Consider the following 14097-nt stretch of genomic DNA (forward strand, 5'->3'; position numbering starts at 1 on the left):
ACCCAAGGGGGGGCCGCCAACCCAGACAGGAAGACCACGTCAGTGACTCAACCCACTCAAGTGACGCACCCCTCCCATGGACGGCATGGAAGAACACCAGTAGGCCAGTGACTCAGCCCCTGTAAAAGGGTTAGAGGCAGAGAATCCCAGTGGAAAGAGGGGAACCGGCAAGGCAGAGACAGCAAGGGCAGTTCGTTGCTCCAGCCTTTCCGTTCACCTTCACACTCCTGGGCCAGACTATACTTAATCATAGGACCTACTGAAGAGATAAGTCTTCAGTAAAGACTTAAAGGTTGAGACTGAGTCTGCGTCTCTCACATTGGTAGGCAGACCATTCCATAAAAATGGAGCTCTATAGGAGAAAGCCCTACCTCCAGCCGTATGCTTAGAAATTCTAGGGACAATAGTGGCCTGCGTATTGTGACCGTAGCGTACGTGTAGGTATGTACGGCAGGACCAAATCGGAAAGATAGGTAGGAGCAAGCCCATGTAATGCTTTGTAGGTTAGCAGTAAAACCTTGAAATCAGCCCTTGCCTTAACAGGAAGCCAGTGTAGGGAGGCTAGCACTGGAGTAATATGATCAAATTTTTTGGTTCTAGTCAGGATTCTAGCAGCCGTATTTAGCACTAACTGAAGTTTATTTAGTGCTTTATCCGGGTAGCCGGAAAGTAGAGCATTGCAGTAGTCCAGCCTAGAAGTAACAAAAGCATGGATTAATTTTTCTGCGTCATTTTTGGACAGAAAATTTCTGATTTTTGCAATGTTACGTAGATGGAAAAAAGCTGTCCTTGAAACAGTCTTGATATGTTCTTCAAAAGAGAGATCAGGGTCCAGAGTAACGCCAAGGTCCTTCACAGTTTTATTTGAGACGACTGTACAACCATCCAGATTAATTGTCAGATTCAACAGAAGATCTCTTTGTTTCTTGGGACCTAGAACAAGCATCTCTGTTTTGTCCCAGTTTAAAAGTAGAAAGTTTGCAGCCATCCACTTCTTTATGTCTGAAACACAGGCTTCTAGCGAGGGCAATTTTGGGGCTTCACCATGTTTCATTGAAATGTACAGCTGTGTGTCGTCCGCATAGCAGTGAAATTTAACATTATGTTTTCGAATGACATCCCCAAGAGGTAAAATATATAGTGAAAACAATAGTGGTCCTAAAACGGAACCTTGAGGAACACCGAAATTTACAATTGATTTGTCAGAGGACAAACCATTCACAGAGACAAACTGATATCTTTCCGACAGATAAGATCTAAACCAGGCCAGAACTTGTCCATGTAGACCAATTTGGGTTTCCAATCTCTCCAAAAGAATGTGGTGATCGATGGTATCAAAAGCGGCACTAAGATCTAGGAGCACGAGGACAGATGCAGAGCCTCGGTCTGACGTCATTAAAAGGTCATTTACCACCTTCACAAGTGCAGTCTCAGTGCTATGATGGGGTCTAAAACCAGACTGAAGCGTTTCGTATACATTGTTTGTCTTCAGGAAGGCAGTGAGTTGCTGTGCAACAACTTTTTCTAAAATTTTTGAGAGGAATGGAAGATTCGATATAGGCCGATAGTTTTTTATAATTTCTGGATCAAGATTCGGCTTTTTCAAGAGAGGCTTTATTACTGCCACTTTTAGTGAGCTTGGTACACATCCGGTGGATAGAGAGCCGTTTATTATGTTCAACATAGGAGGGCCAAGCACAGGAAGCAGCTCTTTCAGTAGTTTAGTTGGAATAGGGTCCAGTATGCAGCTTGAGGGTTTGGAGGCCATGATTATTTTCATCATTGCGTCAAGAGATATAGTACTAAAAAACTTTAGTATCTCCCTTGATCCTAGGTCCTGGCAGAGTTGTGTAGACTCAGGACAATGGAGCTTTGGAGGAATACACAGATTTAAAGAGGAGTCTGTAATTTGCTTTCTAATGATCATGATCTTTTCCTCAAAGAAGTTCATAAATGTATTACTGCTGAAGTGAAAGCCATCCTCCATTTGCGAAGGCTGCTTTTTAGTTAGCTTTGCGACAGTATCAAAAAGAAATTTCGGATTGTTCTTATTTTCCTCAATTAAGTTGGAAAAATAGGATGATCGAGCAGCAGTGAGGGCTCTTCGATACTGCACGGTACTGTCTTTCCAAGCTAGTCGGAAGACTTCCAGTTTGGTGTGGCGCCATTTCCGTTCCAATTTTCTGGAAGCTTGCTTCCTACCTTGTCACAACACAACTGATTGGCTCAAACACATTATTAAGGGAAGAAATTCCACAAAGTAACTTTTAAGAAAAGGCATACTTGTTAATTGAAAATTCCAGGTGACTACCTCATGAAGCTGGTTGAGAGAATGTCAATAGTGTTCAGAGCTGTCATCAAGGCAAAAGGGTGGCTACTTTAAAGAAAAAAGTATGTTTTGATTTGTTTAACACTTTTTTGGTTACTACATGATTTCATATGGGTTATTTCATAGTTTTGACATCTTCACTATTATTCAACAATGTAGAAAATAGTAAAAATAAAGAAAAACTCTGTAATGAGAAGGTTTGTCCAAACTTTGACTGGTACTGTATACTGAACAAAAATATAAACACAACATGTAAAGTGTTGGTCCCATGTTTCATGAGCTGAAATAAAATATCCCAGCATTTTCCATATGCATAAAAATCGTGCACATCCTTGTTAGTGAGCACTTCTCCTTTGCCAAGATAATTCATTTATCTCATTTGTTGAGGTTTAGCGGTGGTTGGCATCTAATAAATGTAGCATTACCGCCACCTAGTAGACTGGAGTATAACTCCCTTATACTTTGCTTGAGAAAAGCAAAATAAATCAAGAAGTATCCTACCATCTAACCCAACACTCATTAAAAAACCCACCACCCTACTCCACAATTTAAACCTACCTCAGGCCAACAGCCTGAAAGGACAGGACACCACCACTAAACACACCCTGTAACTCTTCTCACGTCAAATCTTGTACAGCAAAATACTTCACTGCAGCTGCAGCCACAACGTCTAATTTCTGCGACTTAAGTTCCATCGGTGCAGTACAGTTTATAACCATTGCTGTAAATGTTTAAGAAGCCAATCTTACTGAAGCATATATCACTCGTTGGCCTATCCCTCTGTACTGATACATATCTACTACTCACACAAATCCTCTCAGAATCCCTCCCCCTTGACCCATCTTCCTCAACTTTCTTCACTACCTCAGCATACGACACCCTCTACTCTAACCCTGGTAACCTCAACCTGCCTCTCTCACACTGGACATTACTGATCCCCAGCCACATGGGCACCCCTACAGATAACAAATACCGCTTCTTTCCCCAATGCTACACATTCCTTTGTCTCATGCACTTCTGCACACTTCTCATACCTAGGAACCTCCCACCTACACACTGTTGCCACATGCCTATAAGCTTGACACCTGTAACAACAATGTACTCAGCAAATAAGCTCACATGGGACAACTGAAATTTCCTAACATCACTTTGGACAACATAAAAACTCAAAAGAACAGACAATGACTCTTCTGTTTCACCACTCACGCCACCCTGTCTGCGTCGAAACCAAACGACGGCATCACAAACACAGGGAATCTTTCCCTTCAGTTGGTCCACTTTCACATTTACCGCTAGCCCAGTAATCCCTCTTTTCAATGGAGCCCTTTTCTTGAGGGCAAAACAAGTCACATCTTGTCCCAATTAGTTTGGAGCAAAGCACCTGCTCCCTCTGATCAACAGAAACACAAATAATTATCACAAGACCACTTTGGGTTACCTTCACTGATGGCGGCGCACCCAGCTCATTTTTCACCCACCCTGAAACCACAAATGGATCAGCCAAAAAGGCAGGGGTCCACTTTCTCCAAAAATGTGCCTCCTATCATCACAGACTCATCTTTATCCCGTTTATCAGTGCAAGCCTTAGGCTCCGAGGACTTCACCACACCTGCAACCTCCGATAAGTTGCCCTCGTTCACTTCCATTTCTCCTCCAGACCTCGATCCGGCGTACTGCTCATTTTGCTTACATTCTTCTTCAACAAACCATCAACCTTTTTCGCCATTTTTACTCAACTGATGCTCATCTTCTTCCTCCGTCTTTCTCTTCGACCTCCTCTGCCTCTTTTTCCACCATTCCTCCTCTGTATGATAATACTACACTTCTCCTGACATGCATCTCGTTCTTGCCCTCTCCAGGGACGCCATTCCCGGGCTCGCTCCAGCCCTCCACCTGCCCCGCTTGTCTGTACTACATCTTATGTTAAATTACATCTAAAGTAGAGTAACCTGCTACGTAAATTCTCATTACCTGCTGTGTAAGATCTCCTAACCTGCGACGAAAAGTAAATTCTGGTCAATTGTCAGATAATCCATCCACTTGACAGGTTTTGCATATCAAGTAGTTGATTAAACGGCATTATCATTACACAGCTGCACCTTGTGCAGGGGATAAAAGGCTACTCCAAAATGTGCAGTTTTGTAACACAATCCAATGCCACAGATATGTCAAATTGAGGGAGTGTGCAATTGGCATACTGACTGCAGGAAGGTCCACCAGAGCTGTTGCCAGAGAATTGAATGTTCATTTCTCTACCATAAGCTGCCTCAAACGTTGTTTCAGAGAATTTGGCAGTACGTCCAACCGGCCTCACAACCAGGACCTCCTCATCTGACTTCTTCACCTGCAGAATCGTCGGAGACCAGTCACCCGGACAGCTGATGAAACTGTGGGTTTGCACAACCGAATAATTTCTGCCCAACTGTCAGAAACTCTCAGGGAACCTTATCTGTGTGCTCGTCGTCCTCAGCAGGGTCTTGAACTCACTGCAATTCGGCGTCGTAATTGACTTCAGTGGGCAAATGCTCACCTTCGATGGCCACTGGCATTCTGGAGAAGTGTGCCCTTCATGGATGAATCCTGGTTTCAACTGTGTCACTGTGTCATGTGGGCGAGCGGTTTGCTGATGTCAATGTTGTGAACAGAGTGCCTCATGGTGGCAGTGGGGTTGTGGTATGGGCGGGCAGGCATAAGCTACAGACAACGAGCACAATTGCATTTTACTGATGGCCATTTGAATGCACAGAGATGCCGTGATGAGATCCTGAGGTCCATTGTCATGCCATTCATCCTCCACCATCACCTAATGTTTCAGCTCGTTAATGCATTGCCCCATGTCACAAGGATCTGTACACAATCCCTGGAAGCTAAAAATGCCCCAGTTCTTCCATTGCCTGCATACTCACCAGACATATCACCCATTGAGCATGTTTGGGATGCTCTGGATCAATGTGTACGACAGCACGTTCCAGGTCCCGCCATTAGTCAGCAACTTCACACTGCTATTGAAGAAAAGTGGGACAAAATGCATAGGCCAAAATCAACAGCCTGATCAACTCTAAAAATCCAATCAAATGATATTTGTCACGTGCGCCGAATACAACAGTGAAATGCTTACTTATAAGCCCTTAACCAACAACGCAGTTCAAGAAATATACGAAGAAGATGTGTCACGCTGCATGAGGTAAATGACGGTCACACCAGATACCGATTGGTTTTATGATCCACGCCCCCACCTTTTTTTAAAGGTATCTGTGACCAGCAGATGAATATCTGAATCATGTGAAATCCATAGATTAGGGCCTTATGAATTTATTTAAATTGACTGATTTCCTTATATGAACTGTAACTCAATAAAACCTTTGAAATTGTTGCATATTATATTTTTCTTCAGTGTAATAGATCATCTTTGGTTAAAAAAATTGAGGGGATTATATTAATCTTGCCCGGGCGCCCAGGTAGTTTGCACCGGGTGAAAACTGATTGCAATTCTTTGGGAATTAAGGTGTTTCTTGGGCATGAACCAGCTGTGCCGTTCTGGCCAACAGCAAAATTGGCTCAAAGAAAAAGCAACGTAGGCGTAATGAATAGGATTCTTGACTGTTACGAATCCCCTTTTGCCCTGCAGTCTAGGGGGGATGGAAATGGGACCCATAACATAACTCCTGCAAATTATAATAGTGACAAGTACCAGTGAGAACAAAAACCACAGACAACTGAAATCTACCGTCAAACTCTTAAGGTTTATTTCTTTAAACACACGGTAAAGGGGGTGTGAGAAAAGGGGCTGAGCTGGACCCAAGGAAAGAAACAATAATCCAAAACACCCCTAAACTAGACTTGCCTACTTCAAGAACAGCTAGCTAACTAACCAAAAATACAGTGGGTGGTCCGCCCAGTTCTAACTAGGGTACTTAGACAAAGTATTCCTACGGGTAATGTATGCCCATGGGCAACTTGTCTTGGTACCCCGATTTCCCATCAAACAAACAAACAGTCAAGCAACAAAGGAGCAGGTGTCTTCTGATTGGGGACTGATTGGTGAGTGACGATTGTCACCTGTGAGGAGGAGAAGAGAAAATAAACACACACACAGGATACACACTCAGGATACCTGTATCCGTAACATTGACATTGAAATGTGATTGCTTTTGATGCTTTCTGCTTTCACATTGAAAACTAGTTTGAAAATTCAAACATATATTTTTGGAAAAGGAATGTTTTATGTTTCTGAAAGATGGATCGTTGACATCATAACCGAGCAGTGCAGATTGTTGTTCGATTTGACTATAGCTTTGACTGTTGCTCAGCCTTCAACACCATAGTACCCTCCAAGCTCGATGTTCTGGGTTTGAACCTCACCCTGTTCAACTTGGTACTGGACTTCCTGACGGGCCGCCCCCAGGTGGTGAAAGTAGGAAACAACACCTCCAATTCACTGATCCTCAAAACAGGGGCCCCACAAGGGTGCATGCCCAGCCCCCTCCTGTACTCCCTGTTCACCCATGACTGCGTGGGCCACGCACGCCTCCAACTCAATCATCAAGTTTACAGACGACACAACAGTAGTAGGCCTGATTACCAAAATTGACGAGACAGCCTAAAGGGAGGAGGTGAGGTCCCTGGTGGAGTGGTGCCAGGAAAATAACCTCTCCCTCAACAAAGCGAAGGAGCAGATCTCGTGGAAATATTGAATTAAATATTTCTCAGATACCGGAATTTGTAAATTCGAAAATTCTTTATTACTAAAGTAACAGAAGCCGAGCAATTCCATGGAACAACTGAATTTTCTTGTTACAGACCTCAGGCTTTATAGGTTTCCACCTTCAAATAACACACATGGTCACTCCCCTCTATGTAGATGATTAACACCCCTTGGCCTCTTAACCCCATTATCTTCCTGTCCAAATTCCTGCTTGTTAATGCCCACATCTTCTCAGTTCAGATTATATTGGTGGCGGCGCCATAGTGTTAATACAAAAAAATTATGCATTTATTGCATATATACTTTCCTAATATAAGTGCTTTTCTAATAATACGTGATTAGTACAAACATATGTTCTTATTACAAATACAACTCTTTTGGTGCCTTTATTAATTAACTAAGGTACACATTAACTGCTTACGTTCTGTTTTGACATGTCCAATGGTTAACTCTTTGTTTATCCAGCTCAGTTCATTCACCTGAGCTCAGCCTTTATTCTGCTTACACATGTCTATTAATTAGCCCTATGTTTTCTGTCTCAATACTTCTGGGAGAACAGTCTAGATACTGGAAAATCACCCATAGTCATGAATTTTCACCTAAACAGATCGTGGTCTTCAGGAAACAGCAGAGGGAGCACGTCTTTATCCACATCCACCTGACCGCAGTAGAGAAGGTGGAAAAGCTCCTCGGCGTACACATCACTGATGATCTGAAGTGGTCAACCCATACAGACAGTGTGATGAAGAAGGCGCAACGGTGCCTCTTCAACCTCAGGAGGCTGGAGAAATTCGGTTTGGTCCCTAAGACCCTCAAACTATTACAGATGCACAATTGAGAGCATCCTGTCGGGCTCTATCATCACCTGGTACGGCAACTGCACCGCCTGCAACCGCAGGACTCTCCAGAGGGTGGTGCGATCTGCCCAACGCATCACCAGGGGCACATTGCCTTATATTTCTTTATAGGTACACTATGCAGAAATTGCTCTGCCATTTCCTGGTTGCTAAAATTATAATAGTTTGTCTAGTTTCAGATTTACTAAACAAGCAAGTATAGTGTAGAGAATCATTGTACCATCTAAATCACTGTGAAATATTTTCCATAACCAAAAATATTATATTTCCAGCTGTTTTGAAGCTGGTGTACAATACCGAATGTAGCCTAAAAGAGGCAAAAACTAAATTTAAGAACGGGAAGCCTAGAAATAGATCTATAGCTTCTTAGACTTGCTTTCAATGAGAATGACGGATCTATAACTCACATTTACATGTGAATTTGGTTGTCGCCTAAACAGTTACATATTGCAGCTTAAATTTCATGTTCAGTTCAATTATTATAATTTAAATGTATGCATTATGGTGGCTGTAATATAAAATAATTGTTTTATCTCAATATGAAGACTAGTAGGCGGCCGGTACGTAGCAATAGACTATTAACAGAATATATTTACGCACAACTGCAACGCGTTTTGACCACTAGGGTCTTCCTCAGGCAGCGTTGTGGACAGAAAGCTGAGTCTCTAGAAATAGAGCTGGGGAGAGGTAAATGTCACATGAGAGGAAAATATCTATATTCAAAACACATCTACAGCATTATCATGTCAGTGTATAGTGGCAACATGAAAAAATTGTGCACAGGAATGTATACAAAGAATGTGCGTAAAGGGATACTCTATCACAGTTGTGTGAGTAAAAGACATAATGCACTGGTGCGTAAAATACATTGTTTAATAATACACACAGGAAGCACACCATGACGGTAATCAGTAACTCAGCAGAGCAAGGAATTACACAAATGTCTATATACTGTTCAGTATAGGAAAGGCTAGACTAGAGAAAACAGTTCAGCTCTAGTTAGTTTAATCTGTGGAGAGCAACAGTATCTAGGCGATGGATCCATTTAGCCTCTTTTTGTATTGAGAAATGGTCAAAATCACCCCCTCTATCATTTTTCTACTGCCCAGAATGTTTGTTCATTGACTGTATGTTGGTGTTGAATAACGTGGGCTGCTAGAGGGTAGTTCTCGTCCTTGTGTCTAGTAAAGCTTTTGAGTTCAATGATCCATGTTGTCTTCCCAACATATAATTTGTAGCACAAGCAATAGATGGCGTAGATGACTCCTTCGGAAGCCCATGTAGTAAGGCTCTTTATAGGGTCATGGGCTTATTGGTTTTTGGATGGGGCAATTGTTGGTTTCTGTAATTGTGTGCAACAGGAACACTGTGTGCATGGGTAATGGCCTATAGGGAGTGGGAGGCCATCAATGGTGTTTTGAGTAAGTGCATCAGTTTTTGTGTATAGAGCGACCCAGTTTGTCTCTGAGATTGGTGTTCCTTCTGAGAGCCACAAGGGGTTTATCATTAAAATGTTCATGTAATTGCAGGACACGCCAATGTCTGTGTAAGACTACGTATTTTGTTGGCAATGGTAGAGTACTGAATACAGCATACCAGTCGGTTGGACTTCTGCTTTTTTCCTGGTTATAGCAGAAACTCAGCAGAGCAAGGAATTACACAAAAGTCTAAATATTGGTCAGTATAGGAAAGACTATACTTTTGACTGTAAATCTTTTGACCGTAAACCTTACCTTCATATCATTACCTTTTTCAATTAACTCATTTCTATCAATATCAAATAATTTCTGGGTAATTATTAAGTACCTTAATTGCTTTCAATGAAAATGGTCTTAGCAAAGATTACTTTCTGAAGCAACAGTTTACCTAGGACAGTGTGGGAGTGGTCTGAATGGGGAAGGGAAAACTGAAGCTGTTATTGGGGGAGAGTTTTGGAACTTTTATTGGTCTAGTAATTACATTTACTGCCAAAAGTCCATCCCACCAAAACAGGCTGAAATTTCAACTGGTCTTTTCAAACAGCTCTTACTAGGGTTGAATGGTGGAAACCCGGTTACCGATATTTACCGCCCGAAACCACTCCCTTTTCCCGGGATAAATAACTGCGAGAAATCAGATTATTAAAACAATTATTTATATCAACAGCATGACTTGAAATGGAACTGTTAAATTATATTCAATTTCTAAATATGACTTCTCTACAGCCTTCTCTCTGCATGATCAATCATCAATGCTCATGGTGGGGACAGACAGCCCATGTCAGTATGGAGTGCACTTCACAATGCATGTAGACCTAGCATCTCATCATGTTATATTCTTTTCTTGAAACAGGTGTAGCCTGTGCTACAGTAATATAAGGAACAAATGCATGTCTAATTTACACATTTACATTGGCTCTCATGGATCACTTAAATGTTTTTATTGTTAAGATTTTTAACAGAAATGTTGAAACAGCCTATCACTCGAATGTTGTTGCTTTAAATCAGAGCAAGTGTGAGGAGTCCTCCTCCCTCTCTCTCATCAATTCCATTCAAATTTCCTCCAAAATAGATAATCCTGTTCAAGATTTGAGATGTGTGAATGTGTCTATGTCCTAGCCTACCTCTTTCAGGTAATACATTCAATGCAGTATTAGCTTTATATTTAGCTAAGGAATGATGGGTTATGAATAATAAGCTTCTAACTAGCCTCTGTTTCTTGTGCAATACGCACCTGTGCTCTGCTGGCCTCTCTCTCGAGTCCCATGCAGGAAAGTTAGACTAGAATAGGTTGCTTGACATTTTTTTATTGAATTTCTAATACCAATACACAATTCGAAGAGGGACGCAAGCTCTTGTTTTCTGAATGTTAAAACTTATTCAGGCTAGGGATCTCGCTAGCGGGATAATTTACGGTGAAACTGGAGGGCACGCAATTCTAATAAATAATCATAAAAATTATGGCTATTAAACATTTATGTACATACAAGTGTCTTATATCGGTTAAAAGCTTAAATTCTTGTTCATCTGTCCGATATACAGTAGGCTTCACAGCGAAAGCATGCCATGCAGTTGTTTGAGGACGGCGCCCCACATAAAAATATTTTTCCAACGGCACAGGATTCATAAATTCACACATAGGGATTTAAATATTCACTTACTTTTTGAAAATCTTCCTCTGATTTGTGTCATTTTGTTAGATAAAATTCTTCTTTATATCCCAAAAAGTCTGTTTAGTTGGTCCCATCAATTGAGTAATCCACTCGTTCAACATGCCAAGATAGGAATCTGAAAATGTACCCCTAAACTTTGTTTCAACAAGTCAAAATACGTTTCTATTTAATCCTCAGTTACCCTAAAATGTAATTAAACTATAATATTTCATATGGAAAGAAGTATGTTCAATTGGAAAGCGATATTAGCAGGTGCGTGTCCTCTTCATCGTGCGCAAACACAAATTTCGAAGTCTGTGTCCCTGTAGTAAAACTCATATTTCTTACTCGTTTTGGAAGAAACAAGCCTGAAACCTTGAACAACGACTACTGACACCGTCTTAGCCATAGGAATTGCATACTGGGAGCTATATTTAATTATTTCCCTATACGTTCCATTGGAAGATCATGGGCTCTCCAAAAAAAAAACTTTCCGGTTCATTTTACTTTGGATATTCTCCCATCATATCTATTGTATTATAGTCTCCTACATTATTTTGACATTTCTACAAATGTCAGAGTGTTTTCTTTCCAATGGTACCAATTATATGCATATCCAGGCAGTTTACTTTGGGCACGGCAGTCAGGCGGAAATTGAGAAAAATAGGCCCTAGCCTTAAATACAGCAGCCATTAAAACTCACGGATAGTTTGAAAGAAGAGAGAACGCGTGGTGGTGGAAGGCTATAGCAGTTATTTATTCAGACCAATAAACATTCAATCTTCGTGAAGAGAAGTGAAAGCTGTTTGCATGTAATTCTGGTCCTATGTTATTCAAGCATGTCATTAGAAGGATGAAGGTAAGGACTAGGGCTGTGGTGATCACGAAATTTCATCAGCCAGTGACTGTCAAGCAAATAACTGTCAGTCTCACGGTAAAAAAAAAAACAGAAAAGTGGTGCGCACATAGAGTTGAAGTTGGAAGTTTACATACACTTAGGTTGGAGTCATTAACTTGTTTTTCAAGCACTCCACAAATTTCTTGTTAACAAACTATAGTTTTGGCAAGTTGGTTAGGATATCTACTTTGTGCATGACAAGTATTTTTTCCAACAATTGTTTACAGACAGATTATTTCACTTATTACTGTATCAATTCCAGTGGGTCAGAAGTTTACACACACTAAGTTGACTGTGCCTTTAAACAGCTTGGAAAATTCCAGAAAATGATGTCATTGCTTTAGAAGCTTCTGATAGGCTAATTGACATCATTTGAATCAATTGGAGGTGTACCAGTGGATGTATTTCAAGGCCTACTGTCAAAATCAATGCCTCTTTGCTTGACATCATTGGGAAAATGAAAATAAATCAGCCAAGACCTCAGAAAAAAAATTGCAGACCTCCACAAGTCTGGTTCATCCTTGGGAGCAATTTACAAATGCCTGAAGGTACCACATTCATCTGTACAAACAATAGCACTCAAGTATAAACACCATGGGAGCACGCAGCCGTCATACCGTTCAGGAAGGAGACACTTTGGTGCGAAAAGTTTAAATCAATCCCAGAACAACAGCAAAGGAACTGCTGGAGGAAACAGGTACAAAATAATCTATATCCACAGTAAAACTAATCCTATTTCGACATAACCTGAAAGGCTGCTCAGTAAGGAAGAAGCCACTGCTCCAAAACCACCATAAAAAAAGCCAGACTAGGGTTTGCAACTGCACATGGGGACAAAGATCATACTTTTTGGAGAAATGTCCTCTGGTCTGATGAAACAAAAATAAAACTGTTTGGCCATAATGACCATCGTTATGTTTGGAGGAAAAAGGGGGAGTCTTTCAAGCCAAAGAACACCATCCCAACTGTGAAGCATGGGGGTGGCAGCATCATGTTGTGGGCGTGCTTTGCTGCAGGAGGGACTGGTGCACTTCACAAAATAGATGGCATCATGAGGATGGGAAATTATGTAGATATACTGTCCTTGATGATCTTTTTGGCCTTCCTGTGACATTGGGTGCTGTAGGTGTCCTGGAGGGCAATTAGTTTGCCCCCGGTGATGCGTTGTGCAGACCACACTACATTCTCGAGAGACTTGCGGTTGAGGGGGGTGCAATTGCCGTACCACTCGGTGATACAGCCCAACAGGATGCTCTCGATTGTGCGTCTGTAAAAGGTTGAGTGTTTTAGATGACAAGCCACATTTTTTCACCTCACTGTCTGTGTGGGTGGACCATTTCAGTTTGTCCGTGATGTGTACGCAGAGGAACTTAAAACGTTCCACCTTCTCCACTACTGTCCCATCGATGTCAATGATGGGGTGCTCCCTCTGCAGTTTCCTGAAGTCCACAATCATCTCCTTTGTTTTGTTGACGTTGAGTGAAAGGTTATTTTCCTGACACCACACTCCGAGGGCCCTCACCTCCTCCCTGTTGGCTGTCTCGTCATTGTTGGTAACCCGGCCTACCACTGTAGTGTTGTCTGCAAACTTGATGATTGAGTTGGAAGTGTGCATGGCCACGCAGTCATGGGTGAACAGGGAGTACAGGAGAGGGCGGAGAATGCACCCTTGTGGGGCCCCAGTTTTGAGGATCAACGGGGTGGAGATGTTGCTGAGCTGTAGTCAATGAACAGCATTCTTACATAGGTATTCCTCTTGTCCAGATGGGATAGGGCAGTGTGCAGTGTGATGGCGATTGCATCGTCAGTGGACCTATTGGGGCGGTAAGCAAATTGGAGTAGGTCTAGGGAATCAGGTAGGGTGGAGGTGATATGGTCCTTGTTTAGTCTCTCAAAGCACTTCATGATGACAGAATTGAGTGCAATAGGGTGATAGTCATTTAGTTCAGTTACCTTAGCTTTCTTGGGAAGAGGAACAATGGTGGCCATCTTGAAGCATGTGGGGACCACAGACTGGGATAGGGATTGGTTGAATATGTCCGGAAACACACCAGCCAGCTGGTCTGCGTTTGCTCTAAGGACGCGGCTAGGGACGTCATCTGGGCCGGCAGCCTTGCGAGGGTTAACATGTTTAAATGTTTTTCTCACGTTGGCCACGGAGAAGGAGAGCCCACAGAC

Source organism: Salmo salar, chromosome 29, assembly GCF_965601325.2.
Source record: "Salmo salar chromosome 29, fSalSal1, whole genome shotgun sequence".
Classification (NCBI taxonomy): Eukaryota; Metazoa; Chordata; class Actinopteri; order Salmoniformes; family Salmonidae; genus Salmo; species Salmo salar.